Genomic DNA, 10,036 nt, shown 5'->3' on the forward strand with positions numbered 1-10,036 from the left:
AGACTGATAAGCAAGGTTTGATCTCATGGAATACAGGGAGAATTCGCCATTTGTTTACAGAACAGGCTCAGACATAGAAGACAGAGGATGGTGGTGGAGGTTTGATATTCAGACTTGAGGTCTGGGACCAGTGGACTACCACAATGATGGCTGCTGGGTTCATCATGTATATAAAAGATTTGGATGTAAGGATAAGAGTTACAGTTAGTAAGTTTGCAGATAACACGAAAATTGGAAAGCGAAGAAGGTTACCTCACATTAAAACGGGATCTTGATCAGATGGGCCAATAGCCTGGGAAGTGGCAGATGGAGTCTAATTTAGATGAATGTGAGTTGCTGCACTTTTGGGAAAGCCATTCTTAGCAGGGCTCTTACATGTAATCGTAGGCTCCTCGGGTGTGTTCCTTATCAAAGCGACCTTGGAGTCCAGGTTCATAGCTCCTTGAAAGTTGAGTCCCATGTAGACAGAATAGTGAAGAAAGTGTTTGGCATGCTTGTATTTGTTGGTCAGAGTATCGAGTATACGAGTTGGGAGGTCATGTACTGGCTGTACAGGACATTGATAAGTCCACTGTTGGAATATTGCGTTCAATTCTTGTCTTCTTCCTGTTTGAAACATGTTGTGAAACTTGAAAAGGTTCAGAAAACATTTGCAAGCATGTTGCAAGGTTTGGAGGATTTAAGCTATAGGGGGATTTGAATAGGCTAGAGCTGTTTTCCATAGAACATCTGCTGCAAATGTGTTGCTGGTCAAAGCACAGCAGGTTAGGCAGCATCTCAGGAATAGAGAATTCGACGTTTCGAGCACAAGCCCTTCATCAGGAATAAGAGAGAGAGAGCCAAGCCGGCTGAGATAAAAGGTAGGGAGGAGGGACTAGGGGGAGGGGCGATGGAGGTGGGATAGGTGGAAGGAGGTCAAGGTCAGGGTGATAGGCCGGAGTGGGGTGGGGGCGGAGAGGTCAGGAAGAGGATTGCAGGTTAGGAGGGCGGTGCTGAGTTGAGGGAACCGACTGAGACAAGGTGGGGGGAGGGGAAATGAGGAAGCTGGAGAAATCTGAATTCATACCTTGTGGTTGGAGGGTTCCCAGGCGGAAGATGAGGCGCTCCTCCTCCAGCCGTCGTGTAGTTGTGTTCTGCCGGTGGAGGAGTCCAAGGACCTCCAAGGACCATAGAACATCCGAAGCTGAGGGGTGACCTTATAGAGATTAATAAAATCATGAGGGTCATGGATAGGATAAATGGACAAAGTCTTTTCCCTGGGTGGAGGAATCCAGATCTGGATGGCATAGGTTTAGGGTGTAAGAGGTTAAGTTATAAAAGATACCTGAGAGGCAACTTTATCACTGAGGGTAGTACGTGTATGGAATGAACTGCCAGAGAAAGTAGTGGCGGCGAGTACAATTGCAACATTTGAGAGGCACCTGGATGTGTAAATGAATAAGAAGTGCTTGGAGGGATATGGGCTGGTTTCCGGCAGATGGGTCTAGATTGGGTTGGGATATCTGGTCGGCTTGCATGAGTTGGATCGAAGGGTCTGTTTCCGTGCTCTACATCACAGTAACTCTATTTACAATAGTGTTGTCAGGTTTGGAGGGTTTCACCTTCAGGGAGAGGCTGAATAGGCTGGAGCTGTTTTCACTGGAGCATCGGACCTGAGTGGTGAACTTATAAAGGTTCATAAAATGGTGAGGGGCATGGATAGGTTAAATAGACAAGTTCGTTTCCCCGGGGTGGGGAGGCCAGAACTAGACAGCATAGGTTTCTGGTGAGAGGGGAAAAATTAAGAGGAACCTAAGGGGCAACGTTTTCACGCAGAGGATGGTGCATGCATGGAATGAGCTGCCAAAGGAAGTGGTGGACGCTGGGACAACTGCAACATTTAAAAGGCACCTGCACGGGTATCTGAAGAGGAAGGGTTTAGTCGGATATTGGTCAAGTGCTGGCTAATGGCACTAGATTAGTTGAGGATACCTGGTTGGCATGGACGATTTCGACTGAAGGCTCTGTTTTTGAGCTGTACATCTCTTTGGTTTTATGGGCCTTAATTACTACAGATATTTTCCTGCTTCACAGCGTTCTCAAAATCTCTCCTTTAATACACCCGTGTCATCCTCATCATCAAAATCCAAACTGTTGAATACTGCAATAGCTTCAGTTTCTCCTTTTTATTTTCTGAAAAGCTATTTGACATTAGGTAAAGGTGGTGGGCAACTTTGTTTTACTTCTGCTGATCGGAGTTGGGAGTTGGTGGAAAGGGTGGCTTTTACCCGGGATGAAGTGTTAGCATTGAGTGTGAGTACTGAACATGCAGAACGTGACAGATGAATTGTAATCTAGAACAAAGTTGATTTGCACAAACCAAGTCTTACTTCAACGAAAAGCTGTCTGTTATCTTTCTTATGCAGAAACGAGGTGTGCATAATTAAGCATTAAAGTGCACGTAAGTGAACGAATAAATCTGTTTTTCTGATTCTTTAATAAAGAGTGCAAAATTCCAGATATACTGCAATACGAGGACCATGCGTGAAGTTGTTGGAGCAAGCTACTAATCCAACTCCTTTCTGCAAAAAATCAGATTCAGTCTTTAAATCAGGAACATATCAGATATTAAGAAAAAACTGACAAGAACTTTATTTTATTTCAAAAATTAAAAAATATTCATAAAATATTTGGATGATCTGTACAATTGGTCATGCCATACAAACGCAAACATTCAATTTCTTTGCATGCAAAGATAAAGTAATCATTTATATTTACAGGTCTGTACCATAACTGTCCATATATTTAGCTGAGGCGTCAGCGGAGCCCACTTACTGTGTGGGCCTCCTGTTCTTTGGCAGGCAAATGTTGCACGGCGGTCTTTCCCCACCTTGCCTTGGCGACAGCTACCCCAAGCTTCAGCGCGCCCCTCAACACATAGTCCTGGACCTCGGGATGTGCCAGTCTGCAACAATCAATCGGGGTCAGCTTCTTTAGTTGGAAGATCAATAGGTTTTGGACTGACCAAAGCGCGGCTTTCAATGAGTTGATGATCCTCCAGGCACAGTTGATGATCGTGTCAGTGTGAGACCTGGGGAACAGACCGTAGACCACGGAGTCCCGAGTCACAGAGCTGCTCGGGACGAACCTCGACAAAAACCACTGCATTCATCTCCAGACGTCCTTTGCGTAGGCACATTCCAGAAGGAGGTGAATAACAGTTTCGTCCCCTCTGCAGCCGATTCGAGAGCAGCGTGTGGTGCGGCAGAGAGTCCTGGCATGCACAAAATATCTCACAGGCAAAGCACTTCTCACCATCAGCCAAGCAATGGATTGGTGCTTGTTAGAAAGTTCTGGCGATGAGGCATTCTGACAAATGACTTTGACAGTCTGCCCAGGGAACCGCTCGACAGGATCCGCCCTCTCCTATTCCTGAAGGGTCCCAAGGACGCTATGTGCTGACCACTTCCAGATGGACTTGTGGTGGAAGGAGTTTTTCTTCAAATATTTCTCTACAAAGGACAGGTGATACGGAACGGTCCAACTACTTGGAGTGTTCCACGGCAGACAGGCCAGATCCATCAATCGCAATACTTGGGGACAGGTAGAAACTCAGTATGTAGTGACACTTGGTGTTTGCGTACCGGGGCTCCACTCACAGCTTGATGCAACCACGCACAAAGGTAGCCATCAGGGTGAGGATGGCATTTGGTGTGTTTTTTCCACCATTGCCCAGAGCTTTGCACATTGAGTCCCTTCGGACCCTGGCCATCTTTGATCTCTGTACAATATTGAAGACGGCTCAGGTGACTGCGATGGCACAGGTTCTGGAAATAAGCCAGACCTGTACCACATATAACAATACTGACATTACCTCACACTTGATGATCAGATACTTACCGGCAATGGAGAGCGACTGAGGCTTCCATCTACCCAGTTTCTGCCTCACTTATTTGATACGTTCCCCCCAAGATTTGGCGCATGCCCCAGCCCCTTCAAACAAAATACCCAGTGCCTTCAGGTGATCAGTTCTGACGGAGTTGGGGATGAAGGATTTGTCGGCCCTGTTCCCGAAGAGCATGGCCTCGCTCTTGCCTCGGTTGATCTTGGCCCCTGAGGCCCATTCGAACTGGTCACATGTACACAAGAGTCTGTGTACGGACAGCGGATCCGAGCAGAAAATGGCTACATCATCGATGTACAGGGAGGCCTTATCCTGCAGGCCCGCCTGCCAGGTATAGTCACCCTACTCTGTCTCACATTCTTCCTGATGGACTCGGCAAATAGCTCTATGCAGCACACAAACAAGGCAGTAGAGAGGTAGGACAGCCCTGCCTGACTCCAGATCTGACTAGTAAGCTGTCTGATTCCCATCCATTTATGGAGACTGCGCTGTCAATCTTGATGTAGTGCAGTCTGATCCAATTACAGATTCCATCCCCAAAGCCCATTTTGGAGAGAACATCTCTCATATACGTATGTGGCATCCTCTCAAAGGCTTTGTCTTGGTCCAGGCTGATGAGACAGGCGTCCAAACCCGAGTCCTGCACGTAGGCGATCATATCCCTGTGGAGTGCGAGACTCTCAGCAAGCATCCTTCCAGAGAAGACCTGACCAGGTTGACGATGATCTTTGCCAAAATTTTTTAATCTGCATTTAATGTTGAGATTGGTCTCCAGTTTCTGATTTCCTGCCTCTCTCCCTTCCGCTTGTAGATACGGATGATGATGGCTTTCCTAAGGGAATCATTCATGGCACCAGCCAGAAACATATTGACATACACCTCCAGGAGGTTCTGGCTAATCACGTCCCACAGAGCAGAATAGAGCTCGTCCGGTAAGCCTTCGCTTCTGGGAGTTTTATTCTTCTCGAAGAATCGAGAGCCTTGGTCAGATCATCCAGAGATAGCGGCTGTTCCAACCTCTCCCGTGTTCTGCCGTCTAAGATCTGCGTGTTAGAGAACAGGAACGACTGGGAGGCCGCACTGTGAGTTGGCTTCGAGTCATACACGCTGGCAGAGATGGATTTGCTGATCTTCATGACGTCAGCCTGAGATGATGTTACCAAGCCATCTTCTTCCTTCAGGCTGCTGAGCACGGAGATCTCTTTGTGCACCTTCTGGAAGAAGAAACGTGAGCACATCTTGTTCTGCTTCACGGAGTGGACCCTGGACTGGATAATTATCTTGAAGGCCTCTGAGGCAAAGAGCGAGGCTTGCTGGCCCTTCACCTCCTGGAGGTCCTCCGTGACATCAACCCCCATCGTCTGCAGCAGTAGCGGGTTCTGTATACTTTCTTGGAGTTGGGACAGTTTTTCCCGCGTATCTCTCGCATCCCGAACACCTTTGAGGATGAAGAACCTGCTAATGTTCCCTTTTACTGTTTCCCACCAGTCAGGTGGAGACTAAAACAGGGGCTTCACGGTTCTCCAAACTGCGTAATCCCTCTTGAGCTACTCAATGTTTCCCGGCGTCAGCAGCTTGGTATTCAATTTCCACGATCCCTTACTCGACCGCTGCTCGTCCTGCAGGTGACAGCCAGCCAGCAGGAGGCAGTGGTCGGACAAGAACTCCAGCTTGACGTCGGTGGATCTGACTGAGAACGCTCAGGACACAAACACGTACATATCCTTGAGCGGATAGACCCGTCCATCTGTGACCAGGTTTATCTCTGCTGTGTTCCATCTGCAGGGGTGCTGAAGACGTTGTACAGCTTGGCATCTTTGATCATTTCCATCAGGACTCTGGACGTGCTGTCCAGATTACTGTTCCCACGCCGGATCGTCCATCTACATCAATGGTACCGTTGAAGTCTCCGACCAGAATGACAGCCTGGACGTAGCCAGCAAAAGTGGAAGCTGCTGCAGGACGGCCAAAGCGTCATTCTTACCCATTGAGGCGTACACATTCATCAGTTTCAGAGGAGCTTTTCTATATATGACATCAGCAATGACGAGGCGCCCGCCACCTCCTTAACCTCGGAGATGGCGAAGTTGCCTCCTCACAACAGGATACCCAAGGATGGAGGCACGGCTATCGTTGCCCCAGGACCAACCTGGAGGCCTATGGGCCCGTGAGCTCGACTATCTCCTGTAGCTGCTGAGGTGTGGTATCCCACACTCCTGCAGAAACAGGACATCGGCATCAATGTTGGCCAGGAGGTCAGTGTAGAGATACATCGCGTAGCAGATTTAATGTAATGCACATTAACACTGGCATTGTTTATGCCCATTTTAACAATTTATGATGTCACTAGTGTCCATTTGCTGCTGGTCCTGCCTGTCTGGGGAAGCTATCTGCATTCCTGTGGTGAACGCGAACTGCTGGACACTCGCAGAGCTGAGGTAACTGTCCGCCTCCACGCAGCAATCATTTCCCTGCTCTGGTATCTTCGTGATGGGACTAGGCTTCGCATAGTCCCGTTCTCTGCCTGAGAGCGGACCTGTCCGAAGATCGCTGCTCCGAGTTACCTGGAGCTGTGGGGCGGTGGGTACATCCAGGTTCTCATTGGGTGGGGTGTAGTCTTTACCAGCCCCCTCAAAAAGTTCGTCATTTCCTGTTTGGGGTATTCTTCCCTCCTTTCTGCCCCCTGCTCTCTGTCTGTTCCTCTTTGACGACCGTCCTTACGCCCGTCCTCACCATCTAAAGAGCTGCCTATATCCTTCTCATGTAGGTGTCATTTCCCCCTTTGCTGGGCGGCTTTGCGGGTCTGGCCAGTGACCATGGTCTGCTGTAACAAGACTGCCATGTGATCAGGGCTTGTGTGCCCACAGTGGGATCAAACTGAGAGTGTGTTAAGTAGGTTGTTATGAAATATTTACGTCTTGACATTGACTTCTTACCTCTGACAATATTGCAGCAATACTGGAGCAGCTGAATTACAGATGCGGCTGACTTTGGATCACAAACTGCGCTATGAAAAATCTGAAACATTTCCTTGACTCAGGGCAATTGGAGCAATTCATATTTCTGGTTGTTTCTTGATATTACATAGAGCAAGTAAACACATTTGGAGACAGATATTTGTGGTTAAGATTAGTTCTGGAAGATAATCCACTCAGTTATCTACTTGAAGATGACAGTAGGTCATTCAATCTAGTACTTTATACCAATGTCATGGATATCTCTATCCTCGACAATTGGGAAAGTCGTGATACTTTCTCCTCCAATTAATTTTCCCAATTGTGTATTGCCAAATTCGAAAGTATCCAAGTTTACTGTGAATGCAATTTACTTTTCACATTTCTGTGGGATATTGTTTATCACATTCATTTTCCATACAAAAGAACGGAATGGGCGGCACGGTGGCACAGTGGTTAGCACTGCTGCCTCACAGCGCCTGAAGACCCGGGTTCAATTCCCGACTCAGGCGACTGACTGTGTGGAGTTTGCACGTTCTCCCCGTGTCTGCGTGGGTTTCCTCCGGGTGCTCCGGTTTCCTCCCACAGTCCAAAGATGTGCGGGTCAGGTGAATTGGCCATGCTAAATTGCCCGTAGTGTTAGGTAAGGGGTAATGTAGGGGTATGGGTGGGTTTCGCTTCGGCGGGTCGGTGTGGACTTGTTGGGCCGAAGGGCCTGTTTCCACACTGTAAGTCTAATCAAGTCTAATCATGTCTAATCTAATCAAACCCTGAGTCTGCCTCATAATTGATAAGCTGGAATCTGAACTTCAAACACTGCAGCACATCCGGGAGGAGGAGTGGTAACTGAACGTTTTGTTTCAAGAGGCAGTCACACCTGGTTAGATTTATGACCACAAATCCAGTCAGTGACAATGGACAACCGAGTGTGGCTGCAAATGAGGCACGTAAAGGGATCCAGGAAGAGAAGGCTCAGCTCTTGACCGTATCTAACCGTTATGGAGTACTTGCTCCTTGTGTAGATGATGAATAAAGCTGTCGGGAGGATGGCCCAGCTGACCACAGCATCCTGGGAGAGGAGAACATTGAAGTGGGGAGAGAAAGTAGACAAATGTTTTGTTGTAGGGCATTGCATAATTAGGGAAATAAATAGTATCCTGTGAAATCAAGATTGAGGGTTACACATGGTATGTTGCCCGCCCAATGCCAATGTGAACCCATCTCGGACAGGCTGAAAAGGATTGGAGTGGGAGGAGGAGGATTCAGTATTCCACATCGGGACAAACAACATAAGCAAGACGAGGGAAGAGGACCGGTTTAGGGATTTTCAGGGAGGAGTCTCTGGGAGGCATTTGGGAGCCAAACAAAAATTCATCCTAAGAAAACTAAGCATATCAAAAGGAGAGTTATGCAACATGGCTTACCAGAGACGTCAGGGACAACACAAAATCAAAAAGAAATATCATGTAGTGTGACGAACAGCAATGGGAAGCCAGAGAGTTGAGAAGCTGACAAAGACCCACAGAGGACAGTGAAGAAAGCAATGGAGACAGAGAAGGTGAAATATAAGGGTGAGCTATCTGGTGATATTAGGAAAGATTGCAAGAGTTTCTTTAGATATACGAAGGGCATAAGATAGGCAAAAGTGGACATTGGGCTGCTGGTAAAATTATACTTGGGAAGTAGCAGTGGGGAGCAAGGAAATGGCTGAGGAACTGAATACGTACTTTGTATCAGTCTTCTCCTGGAATGCTGCCTGACTTGCTGAGCCTTTGCAGCAAAATACTGTTCGACTCTGATCTCCCGCATCTGCTGTCCTCACTTCCTCCTAATTCATTGTAAAAGGACGAGAGTATAAAAGCAAGGATGTGAAGCATACAAGGTCACGGTTTCATTGGGAGGTGGACTAAAGCAACATCAGTATTATATTTGAAATAACATCCATTCAGCAGTCTAATATCAACAGGGACGAAGCTGTTCTTGAACCTGTTGTTACATGACTTTACACTTCTGAGTCTTCTGCGTGATGGAAGAGGTTGGAAGAGAGTACTAGTGTGGTGGAATGTGCCTTTGATGATGCTCGGAAGCCTTTCTGCGGCAGTGAGAAATGTAAATGGAGTGCATGGATGGGAAGTTAGCTTCCGTGATGGTCCAGGCTGTGATCACAACTTTTTGTGGTTTCTTATGTTCCTGGGCAGAGCAGTTGCCATAGCAATCAATAGATGGATAACTAGCATTGCTATTTGTTTAAAGACGGAGGCAAAAGAAGCATGAGTGGGTGGATTCAGGCTCCCACAGACCTAAGGGTTGAAGTTTTTGCTTTCAGTTGGTGAATTTAGAAATTTGGGGAAAATTCCAGCTCTCGCTTTCTTTTTCTCTCTATATATCTCTCTCTCCCATTGTGCTGGTTCAAAAGCTTGAGCTCTCTCTCTGTTGCTGGGTTCGTGTTTTGGGGTTTTTCCTTTCCCTGAAGGCGGTATCAAGTGAGGGATCAGATTTGCTGAATTTGCGTTTGAAATGATGCTGCTATATTGGAAAAGTTAATGAGTATTAATTAAATAATGTGTTATTTTTTAAAGTATTTTTTAGAGTTACGGTTAAACCAATCTTTGCTTCTGATGATATTTCACCTCTATTGTAAGAATAAAGTAGTTTGACCAATCGAATCGCTCTAGAATGCAACACTGCCCATTTGGCTTTTAATAACAAACAGTTGGGGTTGAGGCGCTCTCCTTGATATGTTTCAAGGCGGCTTAATCTGGTCAAGAATGCTTACTTGCTTTCAAATAGTGAGAGTGTGCAGGAGGTGGTATATTGCGAATGTTTTTTGTATGTGAGATAGTTATACAGAGTAAGAAGATGACACGACAGATTAAATATTTGTCTGTGCCCGACTGTTTGATAGAAAGTGCAGCAGAGGGTAGATTGTTAAATGTTTGTGCGTAGGAGTGCACCACAAGAATATAACAAAATGTGTGTGAGAGAGACAAGACGGTACAGAGTGCAAAAAGCGATGTAGTTCATTTAAGATTTGTGTGTGACACAGAGAAAGTGCAGCAGAGGGCAGATTATTAATGATTTGTGTGAGTGAGACAAGTGGTACAGAGATAGTCCAGCAGGGGAGAGATCATGAAATACTTTGTGCGAGCCAGTATGTGATGGACAGAAAGTGAAGCAGAGAGTGGATTGTAGTAAACAT

The 10,036-nt window shown here is 46.7% G+C and overlaps 1 pseudogene; it reads right to left on the reverse strand.

Annotated features, from left to right (window-relative positions):
* Positions 1-2,479: 2,479 nt before the first annotated feature.
* On the reverse strand, positions 2,480-2,658 carry LOC132834596 (U2 spliceosomal RNA; annotated as a pseudogene).
* Positions 2,659-10,036: the final 7,378 nt, after the last annotated feature.

This window comes from Hemiscyllium ocellatum, chromosome 40, assembly GCF_020745735.1.
Source record: "Hemiscyllium ocellatum isolate sHemOce1 chromosome 40, sHemOce1.pat.X.cur, whole genome shotgun sequence".
Lineage (NCBI taxonomy): Eukaryota > Metazoa > Chordata > Chondrichthyes > Orectolobiformes > Hemiscylliidae > Hemiscyllium > Hemiscyllium ocellatum.